At 38.8% G+C, this 10929-nt stretch overlaps 1 long non-coding RNA gene across 1 annotated transcript; it reads left to right on the top strand.

Annotated features, from left to right (window-relative positions):
• Window positions 1-3277: 3277 nt before the first annotated feature.
• LOC128152453 (uncharacterized) lies at window positions 3278-9851 on the top strand. Its single transcript, XR_008238658.1, has 3 exons — window positions 3278-3363; window positions 5170-5362; window positions 9784-9851. It is a non-coding gene; the product is annotated as an uncharacterized LOC128152453 (long non-coding RNA).
• The last annotated feature ends 1078 nt before the right edge of the window (window positions 9852-10929 follow it).

Genomic DNA, 10929 nt, shown 5'->3' with positions numbered 1-10929 from the left:
GAAGGAGTCTGTCTGTCTGTGTGAACCCGTTGTGCCACAGGCTGTCCTTTCCCCCTCCGTCGGCTGATAGCTTTGGAAACTGTTAGCTGCTTTCAGGCAGGTTTGATAAAGGATGCAATGACTGTTGAGGAGAGGAGAGTCATTGTTCCCATACAGAAATGCCCTAGCTAAAAGAGAAGTTGCACCTCATGCCTTTTGGGATTAAACAACCACCACCGCACACTTCTAAGAGAGATACCTTTTTATTCTTTAACAGTTGGAAAGATGTTAGCCAGACCTTCTTTGACACTGACATAAGCAACCACCAGACTAAACTCCTAAGAAAGTAGACTCCATTAATTCATGTGTTAGCAGAACTGCTTCTTTTGCTCTTTTATATGTTTTCCATAGGAACTTCAGCAAAACCTATATGAACGTGAAAAAAATCAGTTTTGCTGAAATAGCTTTCTCAAATGAAAAACCTTCAACTGTTATACTATACACAGACATGTACACATGTGCACACAGATGGGCAATTTTTTTCTGTGAAACATAGACACACACATACACACAACAGAATTTTTCTCTATGAAGAAACCTTCATACTTTAAAGTTACATAATAATCCCATTATTGTCTTGCTAGGGTTTTCTTTCTCCATCTGGTAGATTGACATTTTACAAAGTGGTTAAAATAGCCTAGCCTTTAAAAACATTTTGAATTGTCTGGTCTTATAGACTTCAGATGAAGGTAGAATTATTTTTGTGATAGTCAATTGTTGTGCTGAGACACAGCTGAAATTCAATCCAAATGTCTGAAAGTCCAAGTCACTATAGACCATCTTGTTCATTATAAACACATCACAATGAGAACAGCTTTTTCTTCTCATAAATCTATATGCTTTTATAAACAAAGGAAGAGAAAAATAACCAAGTTTAAAACGGATAGTGTTGGAAATATCCTGGCTTCTCCCCAGACTAGATCCAAATTCAGTCATGTAGATGGCACTTCTTGAAAATGGATAGCGTCCAGATGCAATACTATATACCACAGCTACTCTGCTGGATTTTTTTAAATGCTACACTGTTGTTTAAACTACAAAGATAATATCTAGGAATGGAAAAGGAAGGTAAACTTCCCAGCCTACGATTCTCTGTTCTATCCTTGCTAAGAAGAAAAATAAAATAACGTATGAATCTCATGTACCAGTAAATCTATTTTTTTCTAAGTAGTAGTCCGACAATATAGGTTATTTCTGTTAGAAAAAAAGTTAAATATTGGGGTTTTTTTTACCTTCTGCAGTTATCAGTCTAGTAGAAGTAGAAAATATTTTTGTAAAATAGCTTTGAATGAGTCATGAACCTCTGATAGAATGAAAAATGACAAACATTAGTTACGTTAGTTGTGTAGATGACTGGATGGATGGATCTGCATACATATAAAATAAAAGTTCATAATGCAGCAGAGGTACTGCAAATGCTTCTCTGACTCATTGACAGCACTGAAGCTATGTCTCAAATTGGACATAAAACCAAGAGCATTTTAAGTAGAAAAATAAAAATATTGAAACATTCACAAACATCTATTAAATCTAGTTTGCGATACAAATTATGCCTTTTTGTTTGATCAAATTCTTACATGCTCTATGTCATTTCATTTTGCACCACTGTGAAAAGGGATGGTGGGAAAACACTAAAATGAGTGTATGAAATTTTGGAACAGCAGAATTATGTGGGTTTTAGGACCCACACGCATGTTGGCAAGTATTACGCAGTTGCATAGATCCCTTATACTAGATTTACCAATGAAGCAAAAAATGAGCAAGGTTAAAAAAGTCCCCGTGTTACAGACAAAAGGCATAGGTAACATCTTTCTTAAACTGAAATAGGAGAAAATCTCTTGAAGCAACTGAGTTCTCAGTGAAGATTTCCATTTTAAAAATCACGAGCTAAAATTATGAGGGACACTTGTGTGGGTTTTTTCCTAGCTGTCAATATGCAATTCCTTGTTTGTTTAAATGAATAAATGGACATGAATCACTCTGACATTTAGAATCTGTATTCAGAGCAGAATAGTGCTTAGTAAAGGAAGCCTGAGGCCACACATTACACAAAGGGAAGAAAACTAAATGCTGACTGGCTGCCCGTTTATCTGAGCGTTGTCCACTCTGTGCGGAGAGTTAAGCAGAAGTCCTCTTAAGAGAGTTTGTCCTCAGGCAGTTAAATTTGTATTTAGAGCAGATGCACATGGGTAGCATGGTCTGCCTACGTTTTGCATTTCCCAGTGTTTTAGTGCTTATGTTTGCTTTGTGTTTTGTACCTAATTAATGCGCGCTAGAGGGAAAAGGGGTGGGAACTTGCTTGTGATATTTCATTGCAGTCTATTATTAATTCTGTACTTCAAGAGAATTAGACCTTACACATCACAAGAAAAAAAGGGACACAGGGCGCCTCTTGTCTTGCAAAAGACTTCTTTGCAAGGAGAGGTTTAGCTGAAGGATATAGTGCTAGTGCAAATTTACTGGCAACGATAAAGACTCTGAGCCTTCTCCTGTTAGCGCCTGCCATTTCAAGGCTCTGCGATGTGGTGAGGGTGCACAGGGTGCTCCCTCGTGCCTGCTGGGTTGTGGGTGCTGCCACCACGCGTGCTTGTGCAGAGCGTTGAGAGCAGGAGCCGAGGCTGCAGGGTCGTACGAGGGGGAGAGGTCCAGTCCCCCTTTGGGGGTCCCTGCCAGGACTGTATGGCTTTTGCTGCTGAATGAAGCATGCAAAATTCTCATGCTTTTGAGCACTTCCTTCGTGCTCCGTGTGGTTTTGAAACTTCATAACACTTGAAGGAAAAAGTTACTTCAAGAAATCTTAACAGTCTCTGTGACTAACATGGTGAGTTTGCTGACCTTTGTCTGTATGGCAGAATTCACGGAATGATGGTTTTATGATGGAATTATGAGTAAAGCCATACTATACGATGAAATGGGAGTCATAGTTTTGATCCATCATCATCTGAATTCCTTCCAGAGCTGGAAATGATATTTTCACAGCAGTACATCCTTGCACCTAAGATAATAAATGCCTTCTAGTCTGATACGAGAAATGTGATGTATTCTTTCTGCTCTGTGTAGTACCAGTTGGGTAGATAGCAGAATGGGAACAGTATCTAGGATCTCTGCACTGTATAGGGTAGACAAGTCCTTAATTTATTGATATTGTTACTGATTTTCCTCAAGGATCTGAAATTCTCAAACATGTTGACAAACATAACAAGAAAATGATGATGCTGATACCTGTCATTTTCAGATGCAAGGCTTCCCAAATGCTGTAAGAATACAAGACCTGATTCTGTAATAACTACCTGGCACCGTGGCTGAGATGTTGGCAGATCATCCGTAAGTCACTGCTTCAGGCTTTTCTTGGTGCTGCCGGGTAACTCTGCTCCTTGTGAGGCTCAAACCTAAAACTTGGGGTATATATATCAATATGCAGAGATCACAATTATCTCTAGAATTCATGGACTTCAGACCCTGTGCCATTTTGGGATGCAAAGTTATCTGGAGTACCTCATTCTACTGTTATAGTGCATCAGGATAATCTCTTACATGGCTAGTGACATATACATAAATGTCACGGTCTAATCACACTTATAGGCATCTAAGAATGACTCTAACATTACTTCAAAAGCACACCGATGATTTTTTTCATTTTCTACTGGTTTCCCTCTTCTTTCTTATGCATGTCACAGCATGATTTATAAGAATTGGTATGTCTACTAGTGATACGTAGTAACATGGCATTCAGCAAGAAGAGAGAAATTTCATCTTGTTAATATTCCAGATTTCATTTGGTTGGCTCAGTGAACCTTTACATATGTATTCATGAGACTGTGCCTGTAGATGAATGTGGAGGCGGAATTACCAACAAAACCAAATGCAGAATGTTAAAAATGATCCATAAAAGGTTTCAAATTTTTCATTTCTGTGACAAGAATTATAACTAGAACAGACAAGAATTATAACTAGACTGGAAAATGGCACCAGGTAAATTAATTGTAATGACACTGACTTTAACAATGGAGAAGAAACGTAGAAATCGTAGTCGTTATTTTGAGAACCTCAAGGTTATCATATTTTAGTTGCTCTCAGATGTTGCAGCATGGAGAATTAAATAATTGTACCAGAACTACATATACATTAGTTAATTTTATGTGATTTTTTTTTCATTAAGGTTCCAATTCTCATAATTAGAATTGCACTTTTAAAATATATTTTTGCTGTTAATTTCCTTTTTAAGACTATCATGCAAAAAGTTTACACTGAACAACAAGAATTGATTTTCATTCTTTCTTGCTCTGTCTTCATTTGAATGACAAAAATCATCACTAAAGTAGAAAATAGTGCAGATGTAATTCATTCTTATGTCACAAATCATAAAAAGAAAAAGGTAAGGCAACAATTTATATTTTTGACATGCCTAAATTACTCTTGAGAGTTACTACCTTTTTTTCTCTGTCAAATTCCTGTTTGAATCTCACAGTGGTTTAAAAGTAATTCATGTGCAAAACATTGTAGCAGGCATACAAGATCGTATCTGGTTATTCCATTCAGAGAAATTTTAAAGCTGCAAACTTTAGGACTTCAAGTATGCCACATGGTATGGTCTGGCTGCAGGGTACATCAAAAATTTTGAAGGTACTGATTTTGTAAGTCCGGGTTTTCCAACACAAAAATGTTGCAGGATACAGGGAATAAAATCCTGTTAAATATACAGGACTTAACACACAGAGGTGTAGGAGATCTTTTGCTATGTGCCAATTAGAAACAGGAAATTTATCAAACCACTACTGTAACTTGAGTTAAAGTAGCATAGAATATATATTTTAAACAACTTTATGTTAAAATGTTTACAATCTTCACCTCAAACTGCAGAAAGCATCTATTAGATTTATCTTGAACTATGTCATTGCAGTCAATTTTGCATCACCCAGTTTTACATGTTTTAACCACTAGCTGTGTACCATACCTAATTATTACAGCATGGCTATTGTATTTACATTAGGAAATGTTCCTGGGGGCATGTCCTTGTAGGAAAAAAAAAAAAAACTAATTTCAACACTATCTGGCACGGGTGTGTAGGCTTCATGTAGGTGAAAGTTATGCCAACAGTGATGAGGATGCTTTTTCTACTACTTGGTACAGGACGAGAAGTTAGAAGAGTTGCTGTGATGCTGCATAAGCCTACCCAGAAAGAAGTAGATGTGAGCACAGCCTGACTTGACATGCTACGTACAAGAGCAGAAATCCTGCAGCGTCCTAGGAGCTCTTACATAAGCCAGCAGGATCCTCCTACCATGAACATGCCAACACGTGCTACTTCGATCTACTTTCTACCGTAAGCGTACTGAAGTCAAAGCCTTCTCTTCTGATGCTTTGTCTTGAATCAAACGGTCATAGAAGCTACTAGCTACAGTGGCAGCTGCAGCTAGTCCCAGGCATGGCTGGGGATGTTGTCTCTAACCTTGCCATCCATGGATAAGCCAGCATACAAAGAGCAGGGCTCTGCAGGAGAAAGGGTCCTGCTGTTGTCATAATGGAGAAGATAGAGCAGATTATGTATGCATTGCTCAATAATTTAACCTTAGTGCTTCTCATACAGTCTGAAATATTGTTTACTGACTTGGAAAACTCAGACTGCTAGAGGTATTTTATTTTTTTTAGTCTCATAGAGGAAGTTGTGATCTGGCTTTTTTCTTGCTGTTGAATTATCCTCTGCTGTTACAGTGCAGCATGCTAGGCAGGGCTTCTGTTGCCTGCCACTTTTGTTCAACAGGTGATTCTTATGAACACTGGATTGCTTCACATGTGTGGTACATCAGCAATGACTGTTAATATGTCTTTTCTTAAAGTATATACTGGTTTCCTAACAGATGATGTTGTTGCAGCTGATTTAACGTGTAATATATAACATCTGAGGTCAAATTTCTCAGAGTTCTTCAGCTTGTCACCAACTTGAAAATTGTTCATTTTCTTCCAGACTGAAAATATCTCCTCAATCTGTTGCGTAAATCCAGTGTAACGCAATATTAGCAAGCTAACACAACTAAGAGAAATGAACAAATAAAGGAGTGCTGTTATGTTTTGTTCAACTCTTCAGACTGGAATAATGTAAGATAATATCTAATGTCCAAAGAATGCCAAGTGCTAGCAGTCCTAGCTGTGAAATGTGAAGGAAATGTTGGGTTTCCACACTCATAAACCAGCTAAGAAATTGCTACAGTGGCATTAAGAAAAGGGATGAAATCCTGGCTTCATAAATTTGTTCAGAATTACGCTTCTGAGTTCAGTGGAGGCAGAATTTCCCTATTTTGCCTTGTATCTCTTTAATCCTAGTTTCTCCATGAGTTCTATTTTTAGTGGAACCTTTTTTTACATTTTCAGTAAAATGCAGAAGGTATGGATCCTAGCCATTTTTAGGTCAGTGAAATCCTAAAATGCTATCAGAGATAGCAGGGAGAGAGCAGAATTCTGAAACCAGGCTTTGGTAGCTCATGTCATGTCAGAAATGCCATCAGTAATCAGGGGATGGAGAGCACTTGCTAAAATACATGGATTATGAGAGGGGACTATATCAGCAGTGAGAGTAGTCTTAATTCTGGAATTGCTTGCTATTTTTATGTTTCAGTGCTTCATCTCAAACCGTGATTCTGCCTTTATATGGTATAAAAATGGTATGTGCTTGCATATATGTTGCTCACAGTGACTTTGTATTAAATGTTTCATTGTCAGAAACAAAAGAGAAGAAAAGATGTTAGCAAATCTTTGGAAGCTTTGTCTGTAGTCTGAAAGCCAAAGCTATGCCTTTTCTGGCTTATGCCTCATCAGTCATGAAGATTTCACAGTGGGAGCTCAGTTTATGCCAGTGCTGGTAAGCCAAAATTGAAACCAGCTCACTTTTCTAGGACTCTATTAGCTTTGCAGTGCTAGCAGAACTTAAAATGAATAACCATTTATTTTAGTTACCAGGGAAATCAACCATGTCTATGAATTTACACAGGTAGTAGCTCAGTTAAATAAAAAGGCATTCCATTTGGAGTAGAATTGTACTTTAATGTTGAATGACTGCTACTCTGGGGTTGTTGGCTCTTCTGTTTCTATACATGCATCCATACATTCATCACAGAGACAAGATGGACCATGGGGCTCCTTCACTTCCTATGATACAGCCTTTGGCAATGCATTGATTGTTGCTTAACTTGGAAATGCTTGCATAGTGGTACCTACCAGCAGTATTTACAAAGTTCCCGTTGCCAGAATGTTTCTTCTCGTGCTTACTTAAATTACCTTATTTAAAACATCTGCTTTGCAGCCATGGGAAACACTAGATTAACAATTGTGGTTTTAATAAAAAATATCTTGAACTAATTCAGTTTATTCAGTGTACATAGTCTGTTGTTCATGTTACAAGCAAACATTTGAGGTTGTCTAAATTACAGTCTGTAATATTTAGTCAAGGATTAAGAAAGTAATATTAAATTAGGAATGTGCTGCTCCAATATTAAACTATTCTTATTTCAGTGAGGTTTTTCAATGATTAGTGTAGGTGTCATCCATTATCTCCCTGTCCTATATGTATATTACCAGTTCACATTTTAATACAACAGGCTAATGAATTCTATTCTGAAATAAATCCATGTTTCGTTCTTTTTGATATACATGCTTGAATTTTGGTATCTTCTCAAAAGTTCATCTTATGATCACAATATTCTTAGTCTATAAAGGCCTAATTTCAGCAACTGTACAAGTCAGGTCAGGATCTGTGAAGAGACCCTAATTTCCAAAAGGTGGGTTTTTTTCCCCACATTTACGTTATAAATAGGCACCTCCCTTCCCCCGGTCTTAAAAGATCAAAGAAGTATGAACTGTATGAATTTATACAGTTCTGTTAATCTACTGAAAGAATGAAAAGAAAATATAACGACATTTAAATGGGTTGTCCACACTCTTACTTTATTTGCAGTACAAAGTATTGATTGGTATAGTAATAAATTAAATATCGCAATACTGTTATATAGTTCAAAGTGAAAACTAGTCAGATAACTAAGTTAATTATTTTTCCAGGTTGAAAACCATATAGTTTAAATCCTTACTACTCATCTGCTGTATTAAAGTTAAGTCAGGTAAATTAGAGTAAGTGTGACTGTATTGAAGATGCATCTTGAGCTGGTGAAAATTCTAATAACTAACAGAGATACAATTTTTACCAGAGATGTATCTGTTAACTCTTCTGGGAGTCAGATATCAGATTATTCTGCAATTCTGTTTTTGAAATTCGAGTACTGCTAGAGTGATACTCCATTGATATTTTAATGTACTAACTCTGTAGCTGCAGACGAATTTGTTTGATGTCGGGTCCCTTGTTCTTCTGGCAAATACGGGGTATGCTTTTAAAACTACCAAAGGGGCAGTGTTTTAAAAAATAAACAGAAGAGGCAGTGTGAGGGAAGGCAGATTGCTTGGTGGCAAACAGGTTCAAAGACAGGCAGCCAGTCCCTCCGGCTGTGCTGGAGGGGCCTTCAGTCTCCTGTGCCAGCTAGCATCTCCCTAGTGTGAAAGTTGGAAGCAGGAGGAGGGAAACATCTTACTTCTGCTTATCTGAATAGTGTTACATTCCTCTGAGCTTGTCCCCGCAGGGGATGGAAAAGGGGCAACAGTGTCTAAGGTCCTTAGTGCTCTTGGCCACTCACTGGCTGAGGCTGGAAAGGAAAAGCAAAGCAGGGGGCTTTGTGCAACCCTGGCAGAAGGGGCACGTTCCCCATGGGGTGGACCAGCGTGTCAGCCTGCTCTGAGAAATTATTGGGTTGGCAACACGTAAACTGTTAAGAACTCCAGACAATATTGAACACCCATGCTTAACCCCATAAATGCATTTGGAATGATGTTCCAGATCCAAACCTTCTGGACTTCACTCAAACAATTGCTAAATAATCCTTTAGATTAGGTTAAAGTCCATCTGAAATTTCTAGCCTGAGGGACTGTCGTGGTTTAACCCCAGCCAGCAACTAAGCACCACGCAGCCACTCACTCACTCCCCCCCTGCCCAGTGGGATGGGGGAGAAAATTGGGAAAAGAAGCAAAACCCATGGGCTGGGATAAGAACGGTTTAATAGAACAGAAAAGAAGAAACTAATAATGATAATGATAACACTAATAAAATGACAACAGTAATAATGAAAGGATTGGAATGTACAAATGATGCGCAGTGCAATTGCTCACCACCCGCCGACCGACACCCAGCCAGTCCCTGAGCGGCGATTCCCCGCCCCCACTCCTCCCAGTTCCTATACTGGATGGGACGTCCCATGGTATGGAATACACCGTGGGCCACTTTGGGTCAGCTGCCCTGGCTCTGTCCTGTGCCAACTTCTTGTGCCCCTCCAGCTTTCTCGCTGGCTGGGCATGAGAAGCTGAAAAATCCTTGACTTTAGTCTAAACACTACTGAGCAACAACTGAAAACATCAGTGTTATCAACGTTCTTCGCATACTGAACTCAAAACATAGCACTGTACCAGCTACTAGGAAGACAGTTAACTCTATCCCAGCTGAAACCAGGACAGGGGTTCCCAATTTTAGCTCCTTGGGTAAAGCAGAACTTTGCTTCCGTTCAGCACACTGATGAGTTTTGTCTAGGTCCATCACAGGGAAGCAAGGCTTGGATCCAACCCATTCTTACTTGGCATGCACACGTACCTAACATACCGCGCGTTTTAAGGCAGCGACAGCACCATCAATTGACAATGCCTTTCATTTTACAGATGGGGAACCTGAGGAAGAGATGCTACAAGACACAAAGACGCAAGAATTCAGGCAAGATCCACAAGGGAAAGGTAATTGAAAAATGTTGTAGTGAGATCTGTCAAAATACTCAGTAGCGTTCAATTCCAGACCTCTCAAAATGTCTTTGCCGCTACGGAGACTCTGGAGTAAAAGTTTCACAAGATATATTTTGGTGCTCAGCACACTGGGTCCATCAGTATCTGTCTCGTGCTCAAGTACAGTCCACGTTCACAGTTAGAGACTTCAGCTCTGTGTTATTCACTGCAGGGCCTAGTGACATAGACCATCTGAGAGCATCGCTAGTTTTTCTGTTGCACTGTACAGGGAACCACCGTGCCAATTCAGTTCTTCAGATTCTGTTTAGCAGAAGGGTGCTTGAAAGCAAGGTGTTACACAGAGCTGTGATATCCGCATGCCTTGGTGGAGTGAATCCCCTTGCTTTGTTTTGACCTCGTCCTTGAAAAAGGAATGGTATTTCCTCAGGCCATCTGGTTTAGGGAGGTGGAAGGAGAACACGTCCTCAAGAACCAGTGTCAGAGTGTACCCGTACAAGCGTAGCTCATTTAGAGCTAGTGTCAGCAGGCTGTCTGGGTAAAATTACAGTCCGTTTTTATGCAAGTGAATGTTCATTATTGTCTGTATTGCACTTGTTTTCACATAAATAACAAGAACAAATTCACTGTGGCATTACAGTGACATAAGAGAAGGTTCCAACGTTATTGTAAAATTGCAGTCATGTTGCGGACATCTTGAATTGATACCTCTGTCCAGGTACATTAGGATCCCTTTTGGAGCCACACTGCTGCTGTACATAGTGTTACTATACTTGCTGAATCTGTCTGTATCTACCTAAATTAATAAACAAGAGCCAGTGTGTTCTTGCATGTGCTGTTACACAGAGAAAGTGTCAGTAGTTTAAGTATTCACATAACACAGCTATTGGTAATTTTATGAAAATCCAACTCAGTAACATACAGTGCCAAAATAGATATTAAATCAAACTTGTATCTGAAGAGTACACGTTTTTCACAATAAAATATATATTTTTATGTTTTATGGCATAACATTTACTGCCTGAATTTGGATTATCTATTATACCATTATACATATAACAGCAGGGCTCA

The sequence above is a fragment of the Harpia harpyja genome, chromosome 2 (genome assembly GCF_026419915.1).
Source record: "Harpia harpyja isolate bHarHar1 chromosome 2, bHarHar1 primary haplotype, whole genome shotgun sequence".
Classification (NCBI taxonomy): Eukaryota; Metazoa; Chordata; class Aves; order Accipitriformes; family Accipitridae; genus Harpia; species Harpia harpyja.
This window is presented reverse-complemented; position numbering and strand designations above follow the sequence as displayed.